At 40.4% G+C, this 8,707-nt stretch overlaps 1 pseudogene; it reads right to left on the bottom strand.

Moving 5' to 3' along the window:
* Positions 1-3,565: 3,565 nt before the first annotated feature.
* On the bottom strand, positions 3,566-4,014 carry LOC125937070 (60S ribosomal protein L32-like; annotated as a pseudogene).
* Positions 4,015-8,707: the final 4,693 nt, after the last annotated feature.

Genomic DNA, 8,707 nt, shown 5'->3' with positions numbered 1-8,707 from the left:
GTTTCCCCATCAATTACTTCCTTTCCTGCTTGATATACTGTAGAATGAAGACTCGATGTCTAAAGCTTTGACAGTCAACTTGGCATCATGAAAAGCCGGTCCACTGAGAATGGCAAAGAGGAAGGAAAAGAGGCCTGGATCCTTGAGGACATTATTGACCTTTGAGCTAGCCTGGGAACCACCCATTTTCAGAGTATCATGTGAGATAAGAGGTTTCTTGTTATTAACAACTACTGTTGTCAGGTATTCTGTCACTTGAGGCTGACTGCCTTCTAACAAAGAACCTTGGTAAAACATGGAGGACTTGGTACCTAATTTTACTGCTTTATTTTTTGGCAGATAGTGCCAAATACCAATCTTAAAACAAATTGGGGCACCTGGGTGGTTCAGTCGGCTAAGTGTCCAACTTCTGCTGAGGTCATGATACTGGGGTTCTTGGGTTTGAGCCCCGCATCGGAGCCTAGAGCCTGCTTCAGATTCTGTGTCTCCTTCTTTCTCTGCCCCTCCCCCACTTGTGCACACATGCACATACTCCCCCCTCTCAAAAATAAACATTAAAAAAAGAAAATAAATTATTTTTAAATTGAGCCACGTTTTTAATCAAAGATTAATGTAGAAGGTATGGTTTTATCAGGTAAAAGCTTTTATTTTGGATGTTTAAGTTACACTTAATATTCTCCTAAATAGTCCCAAAGAAAGGAAGTAATAATCACCATTAGTTGTGTTTGGTGAACACAAAAATTAATCCCCCCAAATGTAGAAAATCTTGCAATAATTATTGAAAACACTTTACAAATATGGGACATTTCAATAGGTATTTGAAACTAAGATCATTGGCTAAGAGTCAGCCAAGCACTTGGAGAATTTTTCGCTAATGAAAATTAGGATGGGGCCCTATCCAGAATGACAAGGAACAAAATATTTAAAAATAGCAAACTTTCATTGGCATTCACTATGTGACAAACACTATTCTAAGCACCTTACATTTATGAAATCATTTAATCCTATGAGATCGGTAACTATTATTGTCCCCATGAGGCCCAGGGAGAAGTACATTTTCCATTGCCATACAACTTCAGTGGAAAAAGCCAGGAACATGAACCCTGGCATTCTGGCTGCAGAGCTTATGTACATTGCTACTATACTATTTTGCCTTAAGGGGATTGGACCCACATACCCCTCCTGAGTATTCCTACCTGAGAGAGGAGAGAGCATTCCTTGTCTTCATAGCCACTGCTTTTTAGTGGGCCAAGTCTTTTCCATCTTTTATTTGCTCCTGACCCTGAGCGGGCCAAAGTGGTGGTATGTGCGTGTGTGTCCTTTTTGTCTTGTTTTTTGTTTTTTGTTTTCCTTTTCCCAGCAATATGAAGCTAGCTGCTCTTCAGTCCAGTGGGAATTTACATCCCTTTGGGAAAAACCAGCTTTATACTTACATTTCCCCACAGCAGAGTTATCTGTGGAATCTCCACAGGGTGCTTGCAGGCTCTGCACAAGTGCCTTTGTGTCCCCTGAAAGAAACTAGAAAATATATTTTTCTTTTTCTATCACCTTACATTTTTAGTGCTCTTTCAGCTCTAGGCACCTCCCTGGTCTGCTTCCATTCCAGCTCTGGTCATTTCCTACAGAACAGAAATAGTACGTAGGACTAGTTAATCTCATAGTTCCCCATTTGTGGACAATTTTTTGGCAGTAGAATGAGTTTCTTTCTAGCAGAGCTAGAAAGCTCTGCCCTAGGTTCCGCCTACCAGGAAAATTTGGAGGCACCCCAGAGAGGAATATAGGGGAGTATACTAGTTCTAGTCGTAGTCCGCATCTTTTATTCCTAAACCTGAGGTTTCCTAGCAGAGCAGTCAAGGCTGTGTTCATCTGCTATAGTGGGCATCTTTTGTTTGTGTCTTCCAGGTGTCCCTTCTTCATTTTCTTAGCAACACCTTCCCCTTTCCTTTAAGGAAAAGGAGTCTATGCGGTGCTGATAGGACTGTCTGATCACAGCGTCCTACCCTCTGCCACAGGAGTGAGTGGGGTATAGGAGTCTGTACTGGACCGATTAGAATCCTTGCCTAGAATATGAAAAGGGAGGATGGAGGAATAGCCTCTCTCCCCTTGGATTGTAAGCTGTTAACATGTGATTCCAGAGTTGTTTGCGGGTCATTTCCCTGTACATAAGGTCAGGGAGAGGATCAAAGAGAGTTCTGACAACACTGTTTTTGTCTCTGGATATAGGTGTGCCTGAAGCTGTATCCCTGTCCTTTCCAATGACATTAGCCAATAAATCCCCTCTTCACCTACCTGGAGGGGATTTCTGTTATTTGTCATTGAGAGGTATCCTTTAGAAATTAAAAGTACATATATTCAGCCTTGAGGAAATCAGTAAGATCAACTTTAAGTCGATGTATTAGGGTTTTCCAGAGAAACAAAACAAATTGTATGTATGAATGTATGTATCTCTATCCATCTATCTATCTATCTATCTATCTATCTATCTTTATTTCAAGGAATTGGCTCATGTAATTATGGAGGCTGGCAAGTCTGAAATTTTCAAGGTGGGCTGTCAGGCTGGAGACCGGGGAAGAGCCAGTGTTGTAGTTCAAGTTCAAAGGCTATCTGCTGGCTAATTCCTTCTTATTCAAGGGAGGTCAGTCTTTTGTTCTATTCAACTGATTGGATGAGGCGCACCTACATTATAAAAGAGCAATCTGCTTTACTCAAAGTCTACTGATTTAAAGCTTTTTTTTTGTTTTTGTTTATTTTGAAAGAAAGTGTGAGAAAATGTGCCTGAGTGGGGGAGGGGCAGAGAGAGAGAGGGAGAGAGAGAATCCTAGCATACTCTGCACTGTTGGCGTGGAGCCTGATGAAGGGCTCGAACCCATAAATTGCAAGATCATGACCTGAGCTGAAATCAAGACTCAGACGCCCAACCAACTGAGCCACCCAGATGCCCCCAGGTCCACTGATGTAAATATTAATCTCATCCAAAAGCACCTTCACATAAACATCCCGAATAGTGTTTGACCAAATATCTGGGCATTGTGGCTCAGCCAAGTTGATACATAAAATTAACCATTACAGTGGATAAAGTTTGCTTTCATTACCAACTTATTTCTGATTCCTTCTTCCATATCTTAGCCCCCTCTCTCCACACTATCATACTCAATTCCACATGCCCTTATGTTGTCCCTTTCTTGCCCAGTGTCATGAACCAAGGTGATCTGTCCACATCTGACCTCTTACTGATTTCAGAATCAACTTCATCCTCATCAAAACTCTCATTTCCTTAGTGACCTTTTCATACCTGATATCCAAATGAAAACTAATTCTACAGGTAGTGTCACTGTAAAGTGTTACTAGATGATAATGACATAATGTATATCTCCTGGGGAAAGGGGAGGTGCTCTGCATTAAATGTAGAAGTACAGATAGTTTAAGCAAGGTGATAGGTAAGGAGCAGAGGTAATTCTGGATGCGGGAACTTTTTGGTGCCCTTAAGACCTCATTTTGTGACTATCTAGTTCTCTATAGTCATTCCCTAACTATTTAACATCTGGTTTCCTTTTTTTCTCTTTTTTTTTTTTTTGTAGTTTTATGGTTTTATATGACATGCACATAAGCTGTCTGTTCCTTTTCTTCTCTGCACAGCCTGGCATTGGGATTGGTGATTTTGATGGCCAGCTGGGCTGCTCTTTCCACAATGGCTTTGTGGTTCTTGGAGGAGACATTGTGAAATCCCTGCACAGTGAGATTTGTTGCACATCAGCAACACTTCAAGCTCCTTGACGTTGACCAGGAACTTCCGGAAGTCACTAGGCAGCATGTGCTTTGTCTTCTTGTTGCTCCTGTAACCAATGTTGGGCATCAAGATCTGGCCCTTGAGTCTTCTGTGCACTCTATTGTCAGTGCCTCTGGGTTTCCGCCAGTTGTGCTTAATTTTGATATATCAGTCTAACTGGCGCTGAATGAACTTCTTGGTCCTCTTTTTAACAATTTGGGCTTCACCAGAGGTCTGAGGATGGCCATGATGCTGAGTAGGAGATGGTTGCCACTTCCACAGGAAGTGCTAAGGAAAAGAAGAGCTGGTCTCCTTTATAATGCTTCCTTTCAAAAAGGAGCAAATGCAAAGATGGAGGAGAATCATAGGCCTTTTTTAGGGAACTTCGGTAGACCTGGACCATAAGACACTTGACTAGAGGGGTGGGAAATGATGCTGATCAAACTGGCAGGAATGAAGTCCTGAGTGACTATGTGTGTGTACGTAGGGGTCTGGACTTAATCTTGCAGGTGGAGGATACCCACAGAACTTGAAGCATGGAGAAACAGAATCAGATTTGTGTTTTTGAAAGGTCACTTTGGTGTGAAGGTATGTATGATGAATTGGGATGATGGTGGAACCAAAGGGGTTCACTTAAGAGGTCTTTCTGAGGCCTTGACTGCTGCCTTTTGTTCTTGTGTCCATTTCTTCCATCTCATAGGTGTCAGTGATTTCACCTGTTTCTTTTTCCTTGGATACCACCATCTTCTCTGAACACTGGGGTACATTTCTCCACTAAAAATCAGGACATTTGTGTCCCTGTTCCCCACATTCTTGTCTTGCACAGGCCTTTCTTTTTAAATTGAGATATAACAGACATATTAGTTTCAAGTATACAACAGAATTATTTGATATGTGTATATATTGCAAAACATCGCCACAATAAGAAATCTTAACACCCATCACCAAACACAGTTATAATTTTTTTCCTATGAGGCAAGCTTTTAAAAAATTTTTTAAATGTTTATTTTTGAGAGCAATCGAGAGAGAGAAAGAGAGAGACAAAGCGTGAGCAGGGGAGGGGCAGAGAGAGAGGGAAACACACAATCTGAAGCAGCTCCAGGCTCTGAGCTGTCAGCACAAGAGCCCAACGCGGGGCTTGAACTACAAACCTTGAGGTCATGACCTGAGATGAAGTTGGACGCTTAAATGACTGAGCCACCCAGGTGTCCCCCTGTGATGCAGACTTTTAAGATCTACTGTCTTAGCAACTTTCAAATATACAATACAGTATTACTCAGTATAGTTGTCATCCTGTACATTACATCCCCAAGACTTATAACTGGAAGTTTGTATCTGTATCTAGGACTTTTAAATTCTAATAATTTTATTGCTGTTCATTATTGGAATTCAAATAAGGGAAACAAAATTCACAAACATGGCATTTAAAAATCTTATAAAGTATTTTATTATTTAAAAAAAATTTTTTTAATGTTTATTTTTGAGAGACCAAGACAGAGATTGAGCATGGGAGGAACAGAGAGAGGAGATACTTTCTGAAGCAGGCTCCAGGCTCTGAGCTGTCAGCACAGAGCCTGACATGGGGCTCGAACCCACAAACTGTGAGATCATGACCTGAGCCAAAGTCAGATGCTTAACTGCCTGAGACACCCGGGCACCCCTTATAAGGCTATTTTAATTATGGTTCTCCATTTCTTTAGAAATGGCAGCTGGAAGCCATGATGGCCTTCTGCTCATCAGGCTGTAGCGCATGGAAGAGACCAAGAGCCATCAGGTTTAACAGGACAAATCTGTGAACAGGGAAACAGACTTACATAAAGAGATGATGAATGCGCCCTCCTTACCATTCCTGTTTTTTTTTTTTTTTTAAGTACAGTTTAGAATTTTTGATGAGGAGAATCAATATCTTCAGATGTTTGAATTAGACCCAGATGTTCCCTTTTCTTCACAGAAAATTTATTTTCTTCTCCAGCCCCTAGTCCCAAAGGTCCAGCTAAGGCAAAGCTCTATAGAGATGGGGGTCAGACAAACAGAGTTCTTTCACATTAGTGTCTTGAATGGAGCATAGTTATAAAGGGCTCTTTGTTGCACTGGGTTAGGAAAATATTGGCTTTCAAAGTTTCTCTCAACCTCCTTCTTGCCATACAGCCTGATGGGCAGAAGGCCATCAAGGCTTCCAGTTGCCTTTTATAAAGAAATGGAGAACCAACAGTATTATTAACTATAGTCACCAAGGAGTCAAAGTATGATTCCAGTGTCTGAACAACACCTTTCTGCACTGCTACCAAACCTGCTGATGCCACAAAGAAAGTGCTGGCAGTACCACCACAGTTCTCATGTTCAAACTAAGATACTATTGAACCTCTTGCTTTTCTCTTGTTTGTTACCTTGACTCCTTGCTAATATCGCTGTGGTCTCACTAGAAACTCTTGGATGAAGGTTCTGAGGCTAAGATGTACATTTGCAGTGTTTTACGTCTTGAAGTAAGAAATGTGTTGTCTGTTAACAAACAGCTGTTTTTTTTAAACTTTGGGGTTATTTAAGGACCTGTTTAAGGGCCTGAAATGTTAAAGGGCTCTTAGGTGATAAATACTTTGATTAGTGAAATGTTATATTTTTCAGCCTCTCCTTGAGGCAACTAATAAAAAGGCATTTTTTTCCCTCTAAGAAAATCTGAAAAGTCCTTTGTTCACTTGATCATATAACCAACCATAGGGAGTCAGTTCTGCTAAGAAATACGGCTCTTTTTTCACTCATTGAAAAACATGTTTTTAAAGATTTTTTCAATTCTTTTTTTAAATTTATTTTTTAAAATTAAAGTTAGTTAGCATATAGTGCAACAATGATTTCAGGAGTAGATTCCTTAATGCCTTTTACTCATTTAGCCCCTCCCCCTCCCCAACCCCTCCAGTAACCCTGTTTGTTCTTGATATTTAAGAGTCTCTTATGTTTTGTCCCACTCCCTGTTTTTATGTTATTTATGTTTCCCTTCCCTTATGTTCATCTGTTTTGTATCTTAAAGTCCTCATATGAGTGAAGTCATATGATTTTTGTCTTTCTCTGACTAATTTCACTTAACATAATACCCTCTAGTTCCATCCACATAGTTGCAAATGGCAGGATTTCATTCTTTTTGATTGCCGAGTAATACTCCATTGTAGATATATACCACATCTTCTTTATCCATTCATCTATCGATGGACATTTGGGCTCTTTCCATACTTTGGAAGCACTATTGTTGATAGTGCTGCTGTAAACATGGGGGTGCATGTGCCCCTTCAAAACATCACACCTGCATCCCTTGGATAAATACCTAGTAGTGCAATTGCTGGGTTGTAGGGTAGTTCTATTTTTAATTTTTTGAGGAAACTCCATACTGTTTTCCAGAGTGGCTGCACCAGTTTGCATTCCCACCAGCAGTGCAAAAGAGATCTTCTTTCTTCACATCCTCACCAACATCTGTTGTTGCCTGAGTTGTTAATGTTAGTCATTCTGACAGGTGTGAGGTGGTATCTCATTGTGGTTTTGATTTGTATTTCCCTGATGGTGAGTGATGTTGAGCACTTTTTCATGTGTCTGTTAGCCATCTGGTTGTCTTCTTTGGAGAAGTGTCTATTCATGTCTTTTGCCCATTTTTTCACTGGATTATTTGTTTTTTCGGTATTGAGTTTGGTAAGCTCTTTATAGATTTTGGGTACTAACCCTCTATCCAATATGTCATTTGCAAATATCTTCTCCCATTCTGTCAGCTGCCTTTTAGTTTTTCTGTTTCCTTTGCTGTGCGGAAGCTTTTTATTTTGATGAGGTCCCAACAGTTCATTTTTGCTTTTGTTTCCCTTGCCTCTGGAGATGTGTTGAGTAAGAAGTTGCTATGGCCAACGTCAAAGAGGTTTTGCCTGCTTTCTCCTTGAGGATTTTGATGGCTTCTTGTCTTACATTTAGGTCTTTCATCCATTTTGAGTTTATTTTTGTGTATGGTGTAGAAAGTGATCCAGATTCATTTTTCTGCGTGTCACTGTCCAGTTTTCCCAGCACTACTTGCTGAAGAGACTATCTTTATTCCCTTGTATATTCTTTCCTGCTTTGTTAAAGATTAGTTGGCCATAAGCTTGTGGGTCCATTTCTGGGTTCTCTATTCTGTTCCATTGATCTGAGTGTCTGTTTTTGTGCCGTACCATACTGTCTTGATGATTACAGCTTTGTAATACAGCTTGAAGTCCGAAAGATTTTATTTTTTTAAGTAATCTCTTCTCCCAGCGTGGGACTCAAACCCACAGCCCCAACGTCAAGAGTCTCGTGCTCCACAGACTGAGCCAGCCAGGAGCCCCCAAAACATTTTTGATCTATTATTTTGTGCTAGGGTTTATACTAGGTGTTGGATATGCAAAAGCTTGGTCTAGCCTCAAGAAAATTAGCCCAGTAGGGAAATACACAAGAAATAAAATGTCAGTAGTATATTGATTTTAAGGGAGCAGGTCAGAGAATGAGAGAGGTTAATACATGTCCTTAAATCTGTCTGAGGAGACAAGATAGATTTTCCCCAAGAAGTAGTAGCATTTAAGTAGAGATGGGGTGGGGATTCCACAAAGAGAAACCGATGTGTACAAAATATTTGAGAATGCTGGCCCAGTTGGGAAACTGAGTAGCATTGTTGGAATGTAAAGTGCTGGGAGGTGGGTAGAAAGACAGCAAATGTGAGGCAAGGCCAGCTATCTGGGGTCAGAAGTCCATGCCATGTTCTGTATGCCAGTCAAGTTTTTATTTGATTCCAATCTGGAGCCATTAATAGTTATGATAACCATCTACATTTGACTAAAGATACCATTTAAATCTTCCTAGAGCAAATGCTTGAGTAATAAATTCTCAAAAACATCATCTCTCTCTGATTAAGTCTGTCTTGGCAGGACCGGTGCATTAATTCACAGAATTAATCGTCAGTGA

Source organism: Panthera uncia, assembly GCF_023721935.1.
Source record: "Panthera uncia isolate 11264 chromosome A3 unlocalized genomic scaffold, Puncia_PCG_1.0 HiC_scaffold_11, whole genome shotgun sequence".
Classification (NCBI taxonomy): Eukaryota; Metazoa; Chordata; class Mammalia; order Carnivora; family Felidae; genus Panthera; species Panthera uncia.
Note: the sequence above shows the minus strand (reverse complement) of the source record. Positions and strands in the feature narration are given on the sequence as shown.